Here is an 18,144-nt window from a genome sequence, read left to right as displayed (position 1 = left end):
TTGGAAACAGATGGAATGGTAAGAATTGAAGCAAAAAAATAAGCTTTACGTAGGAAAGAAAAAGACAAAAAACATATTTATTGGCCATTTATGGGATTATGTTCCTAGAACTCGAGGGAAACATTAAAAATAATAAGTATTAATAAAATAGTAGGGAAAGTTGGTAGTTATAAAAACATACAACAAGGGAAATATCATTCTGTTCTATCAATTAATACTTTCCTCACTAGTGGGATCATTAGACTACTATCCTGCTGCTAAGTGAAATCCTCAAAGCATAATGTTTTTTGGGGGGTTGGGGGGGTCACCCGAACATGATACAAATTTAAATCTGTTTCATATAATATTTTCTAACTAGAGACCGTTGTAGGAGTAAATTGATTATTTTTTGGAAATCAGAATGCTAAAATGCTTTTTCCTACATTAACTAATTTTCATTTTGTGTGAAACTTCATTGTATCAGAAAAAAAGGAGTCATTCAAAAAATGCTGTTAACTTTCCAAGAGACTTTATGTGAAAAATCATAACCTGAATTACATGGTAATGATTCATAAGAAAATCTGCATAAGAAAGCAAACCCTGTCTTTGCCTCAAGTGCTGTCTTCTTGCCTTTTCCCATTTTGAAAATTCACTTACTTTCTATTAGCCTTTCTTTAGTCTTTCTTACACTTGATTTGCCCTGAAGGAGGGCACCACATCCCACTTGAGTGTTCTTGCCTGGAGAATCCCATGGATGGAGGAGCCTGACGGGTTCAGTCTATGGAGTTGCAAACAGATACGACTGAGCACATACTTGATTTAATTGCATTATAGTTGAAAAAAAATTTTTGCTTATCTGCTACAAATTATTTAAAATTTGTTAAAACTTGTTCTATAAATCTATAATGTGTCCAAATTTTTTGCAAAATTTCATGTGTCCTTCAGAAAAAAATGTGAATATTCTCTAATTTGGGGGTATCTACATGTGACCATTTGTTCACATTTGTAATTGTGTCAAATTTCTAAAATGTATGCAAAATTTCAAAGAAAGTATGTTTTTCTTTTGCAAGTCTGGAGGTTTTCTTTTGGTATCTTTGTTTCATTTTTTAAAATTAAATGTTTTGTCATTCCTATTATATTAAGCATAACTATTTCATAATTGATATCCAATTACACACACAGTTCAAAGTTCTCTGTATTTTAATATGTTCTTTCGGTCTCCAATGACTATAACTAATTGATAATTGTTTCCTTTTGTATTTGTTATTTTAAATTGCAAAGTCAAGTTTGATGAAATTTCATTCATGGGAAACTTGGGAGAGCTAAGTTGGAGTGAGTTCTCTGGAGAGATTTTACATTTGCTTCTTCTAGGTGTCCCATAAGTATTGCCCATCAAGAACCATTTTGAAATATTAATTTTTATTTTTCACTAAAATCACATTGGTACATAAATTCCAAGTCCAAATCCATGCACAGAGAGGGATAGAGAGACAGATTATCACAGTAGATTTTTATTTTAATCTCTTCAAAGTACAAAACAAGATGGGCAAACTTGCCTGTCATCTTCCTTAGACAGTAGCAGAGATATTATACAGTGACATTGTCCTTTAAGAATTCTAGAATTTATGAGGTTTTAATTTAAACTCCCTTCTTTATAGGAGTTTAAAACCTTATCTCGCCACTCCACTTCCATGTAGCCATTACAACTCAAGTCCCTTGACTATAAAAATATACAATATTCCTCTAAACTCTACAGAACAGCCTAGATTCAGAGTGTCTTTCTATTCTCCTTTCCAAGTTCACCTTCATCACTAGTCCTTGAAAATATGCTTCTTTAGGGTTAAGTTATGCACTTAAACAGATGAGAATCCCAGACCACCTTACCTGTCTCCTGAGAAACCTATATGAGGGCAAGTATGCAGTTAGAACTGGACATGAAACAACGGACTGGTTCCAAATTGAAAAAGGAGTATGTCAAGCTGCATATTGTCACTCTACTCATTTAACTTATATGTGGAGTACATGATATGAAATGCTGGGCTGGATAAAGTACAAGCTGGAATCAAGATTGCTGGGAGAAATATCAATAACCTCAGATATACAGATGACACCACCCTTATGACAGAAAGCAAAGAGGAGCTAAAGAGCTTCTTGATGAAAGTGAAACAGGAGAGTGAAAAAGCTGGCTTAAAACTCAACATTCATAAAACTAAGATCATGGCATCCAGCCCCATCACTTCATGGCAAATAGATGGGAAAACAGTGGAAACAGTGACAGACTTCATTTTCTTGGGCTCCAAAATCACTGCAGATGGTGACTGCAACCATGAAATTAGAAGATGCTTGCTCCTTGGAAGAAAAGTTGACAAAACTAGACAGCATATAAAAAAGCAGAGACATTACTTTGCCAACAAAGGTCCACAAATCAAAGCTATGGTTTTTACAGAAGTCATGTAGGGATGTGAATGTTGGATTATAAAGAAGGCTGAGTGCCAAAGCATTGATGCTTTCAAACTGTGGTACTGGAGAAGACTCCTGTGAGTCCCTTGGACTGCAAGGAGATCAAACCAATCAATCCTAAAGAAAATCAACCCCGAATACTCATTGGAAGGGCTGATGCTGAAGCAGAAGCTCCAAATACTCTGGCCACATGATGCAAAGAGCCAACACATTGGGAAAGACCCTGATTCTGGGAATGATCGAGGGCTGGAGGAGAAGTGGGTGACGGAGGGAGAAATGGTTGGATGGCATCACTGACTCAATGGACATGAGTTTGAGCGAACTTCAGAAGATGGTGAAGGACAGGGAAGCCTGGCACGCTGCAGTCCATGGGATAGCAAAGAGCGGGACACAATTTAGCAACTGAACAGCAATAGATTGTTTATCACATAGCCTGTTCATGAATTTTGTGTCAAGGGTATTTTAGAATATTTAATCTATCTGGCATTACTGGAAACACACCATATAATATTTTCCTAGATTCATTCTTCCTTTTTTCATATATATTTCTTACCCAGAATTACTTCAGAGGACACCTCACCATTTGCACTTGGGTTGATCACAACAAGATATTCTTCCAAAGGAATCCCCTTTTCCTTTTGACCACAAATATACATCTTCATATGAGAAGTTAACTAAATACAACAAAGAACATAAAAGAGAACATAGAGTAAATAATTTATTTTGTTTCTTGTAATTCTGCTCTTAACTATCTCTTAAACTTTATGAGAAAAAAAAAACAGCTTGCCATTTTAAGCCCAAGACAAAACCAAAAATACTCTGAGCAGCTAGAACTCAAACTCTTTTTATAATAAAATTTATTTTAATCAGACATATTTTAGAAGAATTATTTGTCTTTGCCTACATTGCTATACTACTGTCCTAATTTTTCTAATTATCTCTAGTGGGACATTTAGAAATTGAAACATATATGACTGTCAATTTTAAACAGGATTTCTTTTTGACAGGAAACAGTTATAATCTGATGGCAGGATGTCCCGTGGGCATAGCAACAGCAAGACGTGGCTTGATTACCGCTTCCCCCACACCACCTGGGGTGTGCTGTGCAAATAGTCAATGTCCAATAATAGCTTGTTCATTAATTTATGAAGTAATTATTCACCTGGCATAAATTACCAAACATCTTCCATATGTCGATGTCTTTAGCTAAATAAAATGCCATTTACACTTTAGAAAAAGGAAGTCAAGTGTTTGCTAACACCGTGCATTTGCAAGGTGGTGATGAACCAAATTTGTCATTTTAGTTTTCCCCTGGTGAGTTTCTAGACCATGCTATCTTTTGGCTTTTCAGTTTTATATGTTGTATAAACCTCTGTACTTTGTTCTTGAATTATTGATGAATCCATTTGGGGGAAGTTTTCATGCACTCTTGGCCTTTTACAAATGTAATAAACAAACCCTTACTTTTAGGGCCTTTCAAATCAAAACAACAATGGGACAGAAAAGGACTCTTCAAAAGTCTTTCTTTATTCAAGGCATAATTACTGAAAATGTTTTCTATTTATATAATGTGTTGAAATATTCTTTTTTCCTACCGGTCATAATATATTTTTCAACATTATCTGAGGTTTCTAATGCCAGTTTTCACCACCTGAAAACAGGCAGCATTTTCTTCATCATTAAAAGGGAATTAAATGGCCTCTTCATTTATTCAGGGACTAGTATCCATCAACCTCACATTTCAGAATCAAGAAGTCAGCCAAAGAGAGTTCTGAGAGGCCAAAATAGACCAGGTTCACATGAGACTTATAGAATAATGATGAGAGAGAGAGAGAACAGAAGGCTGAATGCTAGCATAGTGATAGAAGTGACAGCTGGGATTTTCACAGTGAGGAAGAAGACAGAAAACTATGAAAGTAAACACCTCAAAAACACAGCAGTCTGCAGTCATTTGAAACCGGGACAAATGAGCTTATATATCTAAAAGCGATAGAGAACATCAACTTATTACATAGCAACTGATCATTACAATGATATCTGCAGTCAACTGAAAGAGATTTACTGTTTGAAAAGTAAATAGAAGTTCAAACTATTCAGTATTATATGATTATTTTATTTAATTCAATTTGGAAATGTTTCTATAAAATTTAGTTGTTGTTGTTCAGTTGCTAAGTCGTATTTGACTCTTTGCGACCCCATGAACTGCAGCATGCCAGGCTTCTCTGTCCTTCACTATCTGGCTGAGTTTGCTCAAACTTATGCCCATATCAAATTTGGTTAATTAATAATAATCCCCCAAACACATTTTGTTTGAATATGTTGGCCCTTCTGTGTTATAAATAAATTAGCATATTCTGTCTTGATGTTGACAGTAAATAAATAATTCATGTTTTACAGTTTCAGATTAACTCATTTCAATAATGATTACATTTTCAAGTGCTGCATACGTAGGAAAGATTTTCTGTGGCGTTAAAACATTCAACCTCAAAAATCTAAAAAAAAGATACACATCAGTAAAATACATTACAGTAAAACTCTTATACTTTTAAATAATGGGGAAAAGTCCAGTATAGTGGTAAGCCTTTCACGTATACAATATTTCTGAAGAAATGAAACTGTATTTCTTTTAAAGGTTGTATAAGAATTAATATGTAAAAGTAAAAATATATTTCTATTTGGTAAATGTGCATTTGTGTTACATAACTATTATATAATAGTAAATATGTAGGAGAGAATCAGGCTTCCCTGATAGCTCAGACAGAAAAGAATCCACCTGCAATGTGGGAGACCTGGGTTCGATCCCTGAGTTGGGAAGATCCCCTGAAGAGGGCATGGCAACCACTCCAGTATTCTTGCCTGGAGAAACCCCATGGACAGAGGAGCCTGGAGGGCTCTTGGGGTTGTAAAGAATCGGAAACAACTAAGCAGATAAGCACAGCACAGCACAGGAGAGAATCAGTAAATATGTTAATGATTCAAAAACATACTTAAAATAATCCCTATTATATAATAATTTTCAAAAACATAAGCCCCTTTAACATAAAGTAATTCACTGTTTGATACAGAACTTAAAGGCATTCTGAAAAATTGATGCATTTCTTGAGCTCCAATTTTTATTGTGGCTTCTCCTTTAGAAAGGACAAGAGGAAATATCTTTAAACTATGCTTGTAAAGAATATGTGTAATATTTCTCAAGTATCTGATGTACAGAGTTAGTAGAACTGTGATAAAGACCCTAGAATCCATTTCTACTTCAGCTGGGCTAGAATTACTTTGAATCTGATGAGCTTTCTCATTATTCCCCAAGTCAGAGGAGGCTCTGCTGTTTTTTAACACAGCTCTTCATTTTGGATAATTTCCATCCATTCTCATTTTTAGGCTACTCAGGACTCTCAGTGCAAGTGACAAAACTCAACTGAAACCTGCCTTCTGAGATAAGTAATAGGTTGCCTCACAGGACTGAGAAGTCAAGCCTAGAGCTGGACTTGCCAAATGCAGATTCAGGGATCAAATAACCAAATGATTGGTCATCTCTCTCTCTCCATTATCCATAAGATGTACAGAAGGCCAAGTATTGTCACAAACAATTCCAGTTATCAACTCCAGCAACAAAGAAAAAGGGAGAAACTCTGTTATCTCTCCCTGCTTCAGCGGTATGTATGTGTGCCTATGGGATGTGGTGTGTGTGTGTGTGTGTGTGTGTGTAGGGAAGAGGACAAAGCACATATAATAGGGGACTCTGACCCAGATTTGGCCAGTCCTGGATCATAAGTCTATCTATCTGACTATAAAGACAATGTATCTTTATACTTTCAAAATTTTTATTAGAGTATAGTAGCTTTACAATCGGAGAAGGCACTGGTGACCCACTCCAGTACTCTTGCCTGGAAAATCCCATGGACAGAGGAGCCTGGTGGGCTGCAGTCCACGGGGTCGCTAAGAGTCGGACACGACTGAGCGACTTCACTTTCACTTTTCACTTTCATACATTGGAGGAGGAAACGGCAACCCACTCCAGTGTTCTTGCCTAGAGAATCCCAGGGATGGGGGAGCCTGGTGGACTGCTGTCTATGGAGTCACACAGAGTCGGACACGACTGATGCGACTTCGCAGCAGTAGCAGCAGCAGCTTTACAATATTGTGTTAGTTTCTACTGTACAACAAAGGGAATTTGCTATATGTATACATGTGTGTGTTGTGTGCTGTGCTCAGTCATGTCCAGTTCTTTGTAAGCCCGTGAACTGTAGCTCACCAGGCTCCTCTACCCATGGAATTTTCCAGGCAAGAATACTGGAGCAGGTTGCCATTTTCTACTCCAGGGGATCTTCCCAACCTAGGGATCGAAACTGTGTCTCTTGCACCTCCTACATTGGCAGGTAGAGATTCTTTACTACTTTTCTACCTGGGAAGCTCATACATATATCCCATTTTGGATTTCCTTCCCATAGACAACTGAGTCGCTGCAGAGCATTGAGTAATTTCCTGTGCTATACAGTACGTTATCATTAGTTACCTATTTTATAAGTAGTATCAATAGTGTATATATGTCAATCCCAATCACCCAATTCATCCCACCCCTCTCTCCCACTTGGTGTCCATACATTTGTTCTCTAAGTGTGTTTCTATTTCTACTTTGCTATCAGATTGCCTACACAAATTTTTTTCAGATTCCGCATATATACATTATTAATAATATACAATATTTATTTTTTCTCTTTATGACTTACATCACTCCGTATGATACTCTCTAGGTCCATCCATGTCTCTCTATTGATTGCTTCACTAGAGTGGTAAGGGAACAGGAATGGAGTTGGGACACTGCTGATACCAGACAAAGAGGGCAGGCCTGTTAGAGGACAGTAAAAATGTCAACTACATCTACATGGTCTCTTACAAAGGTGAACTTAGATTCCTCCTTTCCTACCAGTAGACTTCCAAGTAAGGAATTCTCTGCAGATCATGGTGGTTTAGTTGTTAAGTCACGTCTGACTTTTGCAACCCCATGGACTGTAGCCCACCAGGCTCCCCGGTCCAGGGATTCTCCAGGCAAGAATACTGGAGTGAGTTGCAGTTTCCTTCTCCGGGGTCTGCAGATCACAGACTCTTTAAAATAAACCTCAGTTGTCTATAGTTCTTATGTAAGTAGAAGTTACATGATGGATGTTCTTTTGGAGATGATTCAGCCAGTCACCTGCAGGCATCTTCAGTCCTCAACTGAAGCCCTAAACTCCTTCTTGGGATAAGGGTTCCAGAGAGCAAGGAAAGTGTCCAATGCCATGGCCCATAGAAGAAAGGCCATTTGCTCTAATTCTCCATTGTGTTAGGGGACTGAGCTTCATTATCCAATGAGACAGTTTTTACCAAAAAACATAAACTTGAAAAGTGTCTGGGATCCCCAGTCTCTACTTTTGTGTAGTTCTATGTGGGACACCCAAACCTGGCAAAAAATACCCAAGGCTGTTTCCAATTAAAATAACTGACTTTCACATCTGCCTTAAGGTTTCTGCTGATTCTTCACTGTTAATGGGAAGAAAGGTTATTATATTAATAGATTTGGGGAAAAAGCTCATTTGAGAGCACTGTGTAATGAAGAATTGGACAAGAGAGAGTATAAATGGGCAATTTTTGGAAATGTGTCTTCAGTCACAAGTTTACAAATATGCACTCAACCAGGAAATAGCAATTCCCATAGAGAAAACAGCCCCTGGAGAAGGGAACAGCTACCCACTCCAGTATTCTGGCCTGGAGAATTCCATGGATTGTATAATCCATGGGGTCGCAAAGAGTTAGACACGACTGAGTGACTTTCACTTCACTAGAGAAAACAGCACCTAAAGCAAAGGGAGGGAATTCAAGTGATCTGAAAGGGATCACGGGCAGGTAGCAGGAACTGGCAAAATCAACCAGGGGAGCTTGCATTCATACTCTAGGTAACAGCAGTAACCAGGAGAACTGGAGCACAGTTATCTTAAAGCCCTTGTTCACTGACTTTAGTGTCTGGATTTCCTGTGGGTCTTTGTCTATTTTCCATTTATCTTTTCACGGTGTTTTGATCATGTAATCTCATTTCCATTCCAATTGCCAGTTTGTGATTAAAAGGCAGGAATTTCATCTGAAAGGTTGTAGAGCTAATCTGAGTCTCTGAATGAGCACCCTGGCAGGCATTTATGGTCAAGATCTAATCCATCTGGCATCGAGCTGCTTCAAAGCAAAACTTCGGCCTTTGTGAAGGACACTCTTTATAAAAAACCACTTATTCCGGGGGTATAGTCCATCATCAATGTTCAGTGAAGGACTCCAGTATATATTAGGACCTTCCTTCTTGATAGTCCCTGGACTCTAGTTTCTAATTCTATACCACCCCCAAAACTGACAGAAGATTTTCTCAGCTTCTAAGCATCTCAGTGATCTCTATTAGAATAGGCAAATGATTTAAAGGGAAAACTGGTACCAAATTTGGTACTGGCCTATTTTGCTTTCTTTTTTCTTTTTTGGGGGGGGGGGGGCTTTTAGCCCTTCAAGTCCTTGCTGAGTTGGTAACTTCTAATTTTTTTTTAAATTTTATTGGAATATAATTGTTTTACAATATTGTGTTAGTTTCTGCTATACAGTAAAGTGAATCAGTTATAGGTATACATAAATCCTCTCCTCCTTGAGCCTCCCCCTCTAACCCTCCCCTCTAGATCATCACAGAGCACCAGGCTGAACCAGGTCTTCTGCATTGCAGGTAGATTCTTTACCATCTGAGCCACTAAGGAATATTGTATATAAGTTTGTGCCTGTGGTATGTCTATATCATAATATTTTACAGTAAATATTATGTATGTGTCAGTAAATGTGTCCTTGTATTTTTCCCATGCCTTGAATCTGCAGTCAGTGAGAACCGGTGAGGCACATTCTACTGAGCAAAGACTCTCTACCCTTTTATCCAGCATTGAGGATATTCTGCAACAAGTGTTTACTCAGCTGTGGACTCGTTTTCTGCCATTGGCTTTGTGTTCTGACAAACAGTGTCGACACTACTGGATAACAAAAGTATGCAAGTGATAACACCGGATCGCCTTCAAAGAATCAAAAGGAAATGCATCAGGCTAGAGGTGAAAGTACAAAGTTTATCGTGACTTGAGTTGCTTCTAGAAATGAGAGAGGATTTCAGAAGGTAAGGGCTAGCAAATGACTTGGGATTTATGAAAGTCCTCTGATGGAATGAGGGGCATCATACAATCCCTGCTGCCTGGGCCGATTGACTAAATGGCTCATGGAACATACTTGGGAGAAAATGCACAGAAAATGAGTACGTTTTCAGAGAAAGTGAAGAGAAAAAAACAATCATTACTGTAGTGTGAAGCAAATATACATAACTATACCTCCCTTTTTTCTCCCTGATGCTGCTGCTACTGCTGCTAAGTAGCTTTAGTTGTGTCTGACTCTGTTGCAACCCCACAGACAGCAGCCCACCAGGCTCCTCTGTCCCTGGGATTCTCCAGCCAAGAATACTGGAATGGGTTACCATTTTGTTCTCCAGTGCATGCATGCATGTTAAGTCACTTCAGTCGTGTCTGACTGTGCAGCCCTATGGACAGCAGCCCACCAGACTCCTCTGTCCACAGGTTTCTCTAGGCAAGAATGCTGGAGTGGGTTGCCATTTCCTTCTCCATTTTTCTCCCTAGAGTAGTCTAATTCATAGAGTCAGAAAGCACACTAGTCAATTGCAAGGATCAGAGGGCAGGGGTTGGAGAGGAGAGAAACGGGGACTTGGTGTTAAATGGAGACAGAGTTTCAGTCTAGGAAGATGAAAATTTCAGGAGATGGATGATGGTGAGAGTCGTACAACATTGTGAATGTATTTAGTGCCACCGAATAGTACAGTTAAATGTGATTAAAATAGTATGTTTTATTCTGTTATGCGGCATTCACCACAATAAAAAAGAAAAAAAATTTAAAAATGAATACATAGCCATAGAGACTAGACTTCAAAGTCTCTTTGGTGCTCTGAAGCACTGGTTTGCTGGCACTTCCGTTTGATTTTATGCTTCTCTGTATCTCAATTCCTTACATTCCTTACATGGACTGTGTGTACAGAGTCACCCACTCTAGTTGGGGGTGATTTAAAAACAATTCTTAAAAAAATAATTAGCACTTAAAATATATAAGTTAGCAAATATCATCAAGACATATTAAGTAAAAAAATGCAATGTGTAGAATAATAGGTATGCTATAACTTCATATTCTTTTAAAATCCTCGAACTATATAGCTACGTCCATTATTCATCTATATTTGCACATTATGAAAAATTTCAAGAAAAACACACACTAGATTTTTCCAGAAGTTACATCTAGGGTAAAGAGTTAATGGGAATAGAGTAGAAAAGTAAAATAAACTTTAGTTTATAGGTAAATGTTCTCTGAATTTGCTTAACAAATTTGTATCTAAATAGAGAAGTACATAGAATAAAAAGCTATAATCCTAGTTTTTATTGCTGTGTACCTTGCGGAATTATCTATTAAAATTAATTCACATTTTACTTTAATAATCATATCCCTAAAATAATCAAATTTGAGAGTGATATTATAACAATTTGAAGAAGGAAATCAACTCCAGTATTCTTGCCTGGGAAATCCCAAGGACAGAGATGCCTGGTAGACTGTGGTATGTGGGGTCACAAGAGAGTCTGACACTACTGGGCACACTTGCATGCATAATAACAATTGCTATTTTATGGACTTGACCACGTATGGTACATGGCCTGTCTGCAGAATGTTGTGCTCGATGTTATGAACTTCAGCTCTTACCACCTGAAACCTGCTCTTCTGACTGAATTTCTGAAGAACAAGAAAACCTTTGGTAAAAAATGAAGAAAAGAGAAAGAAAAAGAAAGATGAGGCTCCATTGAAGAGAACTCTTTTCGTGTGTGTGCTAGAAAAGCGAAAGCCTTTTTATCAATATATTGTCAAATCTTTTACAGAATTATATTGCCAGCGAAGAAAACCTTTCTAAGAAATTAAACTACTTTCTTCAAACTTGAGCTTAGATAAATATTGTATATGTTTCTTCTCTCTCTCTCTCTTTTTTTTTTTTTTTGGTCACAATGTGGGGATGTGGGCAAATACAATTTCTCTTAGTAGTTTCTAAAATGTAGTGTGTGAATGATGGTAATGACAAAATGTCAATAGCTGGATAAACACAAAATATATCACCTCCTCAACTGAGCATCCTTACAAAAGAAAGTTCATTTGTTTTGGGTCATCATGAAGCTGATAGCAATATGAAATATTTCCTCAATCCAAAAAAATAAATGAAAATTAGCTATTTTTACAACAATGAATATCAAAGGTTACTGTTTCATTTATTTCATTAAAATTTATTTTCCCAGACTTGATGATAGGTTTCCTATCTGCTGGAAGAATAGTCAGCTAGAAGTTATCAGATTCTGAGATCTCACACTAGCCATCATCATCACTTCCTTCCCCCATGCCACCCTACTCTAAATTTTCACTCTTCAGTGGTTAGGAACTATAACCAGGAGCTTCTGCACAACAAAGGAAACTATAGCAAGGTGAAAAGACAGCCTTCAGAATGGGAGAAAATAATAGCAAATGAAGCAACTGACAAACAACTAATCTCAAAAATATACGAGCAACTCCTGTAGCTCAATTCCAGAAAAACAAACGACCCAATCAAAAAATGGGCCAAAGAACTAAATAGACATTTCTCCAAAGAAGATATACAGATGGCTAACAAACACATGAAAAGATGCTCAACATCACTCATTCTCAGAGAAATGCAAATCAAAACCACTATGAGGTACCATTTCATGCCAGTCAGAATGGCTGCGATCCAAAAGTCTACAAGCAATAAATGCTGGAGAGGGTATGGAGAAAAGGGAACCCTCTTACAATGTTGGTGGGAATGCAAACTAGTACAGCCACTATGGAGAACAGTGTGGAGATTCCTTAAAAAACTGGAAATAGAACTGCCTTGCTGCTGCTACTGCTGCTAAGTCGCTTCAGTCGTGTCTGACTCTGTGTGACCCCATAGACAGCAGCCCACCACCAGGTTTCCCCATCCCTGCGGTTCTCCAGGCAAGAACACTGGAGTGGATTGCCATTTCCTTCTCCAATGCTATGAAAGTGAAAAGGGAAAGTGAAGTCGCTCAGTCATGTCCGACTCTTAGCGACCCCATGGACTGCAGCCTACCAGGCTCCTCAGCCCATGGGATTTTCCTGGCAAGCGTACTGGAGTGGGGTGCCATTGCCTTCTCCAAGAACTGTCTTATGACCCAGCAATCCCACTACTGGGCATACACACCAAGGACACCAGAATTGAAAGAGACACGTGTACCCCAGTGTTCATCGCAGCACTGTTTATAATAGCCAGGATATGGAAGCAACCTAGATGTCCATCAACAGAGGAATGGATAAGAAAGCTGTGGTACAAATACACAATGGAGTATTACTCAGCCATTAAAAAGAACACATTTGAATCAGTTCTAATGAGGTGGATGAAACTGGAGCCGATTATACAGAGTGAAGCCAGAAAGAAAAACACCAATATAGTATACTAATGCATATATATGGAATTTAGAAAGATGTTAACAACAACCCTGCATGCGAGACAGCAAAAGAGACACAGATGTATAGAACAGTCTTTTGGACTCTGTGGGAAAGGGAGAGACGGGGATGATTTGGGAGAATGGCATTGAAACATGTATAATATCATATAAGAAACGAATTGCCAGTCCAGGTACAATGCAGGATACAGGATGCTTGGGGCTGGTGCACTGGGACGACCCAGAAGGATGGTATGGGGAGGGAGGTGGGAGGGGGGTTCAGGATGGGGAACACGTGTACACCTGTGGTGGATTCATGTTGATGTATGGCAAAACCAATACAATATTATAAAGTAATTAGCCTCCAATTAAAATAAATAAATTTATATTAAAAAAAAATAAAAATAGAAAATTAAAAAAAAATTGGCTAGCTAGGGTCCTTACAAACATTTGATTCAAAACCTATTTTCTCAGTATCAAATGTTTCTTCTTTAGCTATTCATATATTTTAATGGAAATCTTCAGGTTTCTGCTTAACTAGATTATATTCTACCTATTAGCTTCATTACCCTGGTTGAGACTCTAGTTCATTACCCTGCTTAACCTCTCTAGGCCTCAGCTTCTCCTACGTCAAATGGAGATAATGATTGTAAATACTTCATAGGACACTGATGAGGACTAAATTAGTTAATATATCTAAAGTGTTTAGAATGGCACCTGCTACATAATAAGCATGCAAAGAATCATTTTGTTGGTGTCAGAGTTGGTATTGATGCTTACAAAAGGAGCTCAAGAGATGAGACACTTTTACTCCTAAGTTTCCTCTCTTTGCTTCCTGATACACCCAATAGAAAATATTAGTTGGATCTAAAAGAAATCTCAACCTAGAAAAAAGGAAAAACTTATAGTCCACAGATCCCAAAACCACTTTCTAAAAGAAGTCAGAAGGATTCAATTGCTGTGGTCGAGTGTGCATTGATTAGATGGTATGCTTCTCCAATTTCAGCATTATATGGGGGACAAGAATCTATCTAGCAGTCTCTAGAGCTCTCTTTTTTAGGCCATTTAAGCTCAATTTTGGAGAAAATAAGAAAATGAGGAAATTTGCATAGTGATATTTCTGTATTTCCTATCTTTTTTTCTAGTTTTTAATTCACTTTAATAATAGTATAAACCTCACTTAGAAGTAGTAGGGCACAACAATAATGCCACATTGAAACATAATTTAATAAAATGCATAAAGATAATTCATGTACTGTAATACTCTATACACAAATTCTTATTCAAGACTGAAAACACTGATTAGATAAAAAATTTTTGTTATTTTTGTTAAAAAAATCAGCTTATTGGAGAGTTTGAAAACACTTCATTGAGACCACAGTACTCAGTGACTTTTGTGAAATGGTGTGTCATTTAGCCATCATCTTCCCGTAGTTTTGATGCGACAAAGCTCCCACTACTTCACCACTTCATCCCACAGTGATTGTTTGAACTTTCCCATATCTATGCATGTTGTGTTTGATTTCTAAGTGCTGAATTCTATTTTATGGGGCACACTGAAGGAAAGTGTGTCCCTCTGACAGGAGGCTGTCCTGGTCAGTTCAGTTCAGTTACTCAGTCATGTCTCACTCTTTGCAACCCCATGGACTGCAGCATGTCAGGTCTCCCTGTCCATCACCAACTCCCAGAGCTTGCTCATACTCATGCCTATCGAGCTGGTGATGCCATCCAATCATCTCATCCTCTGTCATCCCCTTCTCCTCCCACCTTCAATCTTTCCCAGCATCGGGGTCTTTTCAAATAAATCAGTTCTTTGCATCAGGTGGCCAATGTATTGGAGTTTCAGCTTCAGCATCAGTCCTTCCAATGAATATTCAGGACTGATTTCCTTTAGGATAGACTGATTGGATTTCCTTGCTGTCCAAGGGACTCTCAAGAGTTTTCTCCAACACCACAGTTCAAAAGCATCAATTCTTCAGTGCTAAGTTTTCTTTATAGTCCAACTCTCACATCCATACATGACTACTGGAAAAACCATAGCTTTGATTTATGGACCTTTGTTGGCAAAGTAATGTCTCTGCTTTTTAATATGCTGTCTAGGTTGGTCATAAATTTTCTTCCAAAGAGCAAGCATCTTTTAATTTCATGGCTGCAGTCACCATCTGCAGTGATTTTAGAGCCCAAAAAATAAAGTCTGTCACTGTTTCCCCATCTATTTGCCATGAAGTGATGGGACCAGATGCCATGATCTTCGTTTTCTGAATGTTGAATTTTAAGGCAAATTTTTCGCTCTCCTCTTTCACTTTCATCAAGAGGCTCTTTAGTTCCTCTTCACTTTCTGCTGTAAGTGTGGTGTCATCTGCATATCTGAGGTGATTGATATTTCTCCAGGCAATCTTGATTCCAGCTTGTGCTTCATCCAGCCCAGCGTTTCTCATGATGTACTCTGCATATAAGCTAAATAAGCAAGATGACAATATACAGTCTTAACATACTCCTTTTCCTGTTTGGAACTAGTCTGTTGTTCCATGTCCAGTTCTAACTGGTCCTGGTCACCCTCAGGCTATCTTCCCACCTGAGATTTTTCAGTCTTTTGACTTCACTTGCATTCTAAATTATCTACTTTCTTCACCCCAAGTTATTCCAAATCAACTATTTGACTTTTTGCTTAATAGAGTTCTATGCAAAGATAAACTGTAACTTCATAGACAAGTGTTCCCCTTCCCCATTAAATTTTAGATTCTGAAAAGATAGAGAAGTTGCATAAAAATGGTCCAGAGTTGCTATTGATAAGCAAAGCTAGCAAATTTGAATATATTATATACTGTGATGTTTCCTGCTTAATATTTTTTCAAAGCAATATTTTACTGGCAGCACCATTTCTGTTATTCATCTAATCACAGAAAAAACTAAAATACAAAACACTTTCGAGTCCATAAAATCATCACTTGACCAATACTTCAAGTAGCTGGCTGGAGTAACTAGATGCACATGCATTTGAAGGCTTTACAAGTGATATTGATAAACCATGTCACTTCTAAAGACAAAAAGAAAGGGTGAAAATTCAGCATTGCATGCCTTTCTACTTGAGAGTAGAGCAAAAAGACTAACTTTTTCAAGTTTCAGTATTTTCATTTCTTTATATGTGGCATCAATATATCTTGAAAATATTATTTAGTGTATAGCAAAAGCTATTAAAATTTTTCAAAAATTATTTTAAAGTTTTGAATTAAAAAGATGGCATGTACTATTCAATAAAAGATGTCAGGCAAATTTACTATTGAGAAAAAAATCAATGTTCTACTCACATCATAAAACACATCAGGATAAATTCCGTATCTATTAAAAAGAGAACTATAAAATATTAAAACCATAAAAAAGCGATATCTGGATGGCACAGTGCTTTCAAGTCACAAAATCAATCTACCAAAACAAAAAAATTAAAATTTCTACAGCTCATAAAAAGCCAACATAAAAATATTGCAGGGAAACCAAATGGGAAATATAGTTAACCATAACTATGATAGTGAATTAATATATTTTAAACTCTTACAAGTGAAATACAAAATGGATTCTAAAAAATTCAAGCAAAAAGCATCAACTAATAATTTATTAAATTTAAAAACAAAGTTTTATGTATTCATATATGCATAATATGAACTTACCAGATGGCTCAGTGGTAAAGAATCTGCCTGTCAATGTAGGAGACACCGGAGACGCAGGTTCAATCCCTGAGTTGGGAAGATCCTCTGCAGAAGGAAATGGCAACCCACTCCAGTATTATTGCCTGAAAAATCCCATGGACAGAGAATCTTGGTGGGCTACAGTCCACGGGGTCACAAAGAATCAGACATGACTGAAATGACTGAGCATGCACGCATATGCATAATATAAATTTATATATTTATACATGTGTGTACACATCTGAAATATACAAACTTACTAACAAGGAAATGTAAACTAAGACAAAGAGCTGCCATTTTCAACCAATATGTTAGTAATAATTTTCTCAAATAACAGAATGTTGGCATGAAATGGTATGATTGTCTCTCTCATAGACTCTACAATGAGAGTGGAAATTTCCATAGCCTTTCTGGAAGGTAATCAGTTGAATTAAATCTTGAAATTTTCTGAGCTTTTGACACACAAATTCCCTAATTAGAAATTTTTCCTAAAGCACATAGAAACAAGAAAAATATAAGCACCAACATTTTGCTACTTAGTTTCTAAATAAAACTAAAGAACATATTTATCATTAGGGAAATGTCTAAATAAAGAACATTCATACTAAGAAATATATAAACTTTAAATGATACCATCACAAAATTTTAATGAAGTGGAATATGTTCATTATGTATATTATGAAGCAAGATAAAAATATATATTATCGTATACACTATGTTTTATGTGTATATAAAATTATTCCCCAAATAAGACTTTCTGCATTGTATTTCTGTACTACCAAACTGCATGTCACGTGAGCGCAGTGCATGCACACATGTATGCACACGCACAAACATGCACAAACACACACACATTATTCAGTCCTTCTCACAGTGTATAGCACAGTCCTTCTCACAGTGTATATAGCACATTGCCCAGGATCAGCATATGTTTCCTTAATCAGTTGAATAAACTCGGCAAATAAGTATATGTAAATACTTAAGAGGATGGAATGAAATTTATCAAAGAGTTAGCGACTGTGTGACATGAACTTCTCCCTTCTTTCTCTATTTTTACAGTAAACATTAATTTTATAAACTATTAAAGAAACAGCTTTAAGATCTAACCAAAAAAAAAAAATACATTTCATAGTCAACTGTAAACATTAGAGAAACTTGAGCAAGTATTGCTTTATTTTAAATGTATGTGAACTTGACGTTGTTGATTCTTCTAATTGGTTTTTTTTCCAAGTGTTTGGACCTCAGTGAAGGAAAGGCTGGGTGTTCTCTCCGTGTTTGTGTAGGGCCGACAGATAAAAGATGAGTAACTTCAGTCACAGTCCTTTATATTCCAGCCAAAAGAAACCTACTGAATAACAACAGATCCACAAAGAAAGCAAACTAACAAATATGGAGTAGAACAAATAATCCTCAGATTGAATCCAGGGCTCCCTGGCTACTAAGCGTCTCATTTGCAAAGAGGAACTTGAGTT

General features: G+C 37.2%; 1 long non-coding RNA gene across 1 annotated transcript; it reads right to left on the bottom strand.

Moving 5' to 3' along the window:
* Window positions 1-303: 303 nt before the first annotated feature.
* On the bottom strand, window positions 304-16,806 carry LOC132346718 (uncharacterized). Its single transcript, XR_009496632.1, has 4 exons — window positions 16,655-16,806; window positions 7,167-7,285; window positions 2,993-3,113; window positions 304-757 (listed from the first exon to the last, which is right to left on the bottom strand). It is a non-coding gene; the product is annotated as an uncharacterized lncRNA (long non-coding RNA).
* Between the last annotated feature and the right edge of the window lie 1,338 nt (window positions 16,807-18,144).

The sequence above is a fragment of the Bos taurus genome, chromosome 12 (genome assembly GCF_002263795.3).
Source record: "Bos taurus isolate L1 Dominette 01449 registration number 42190680 breed Hereford chromosome 12, ARS-UCD2.0, whole genome shotgun sequence".
Lineage (NCBI taxonomy): Eukaryota > Metazoa > Chordata > Mammalia > Artiodactyla > Bovidae > Bos > Bos taurus.
Note: the sequence above shows the minus strand (reverse complement) of the source record. Positions and strands in the feature narration are given on the sequence as shown.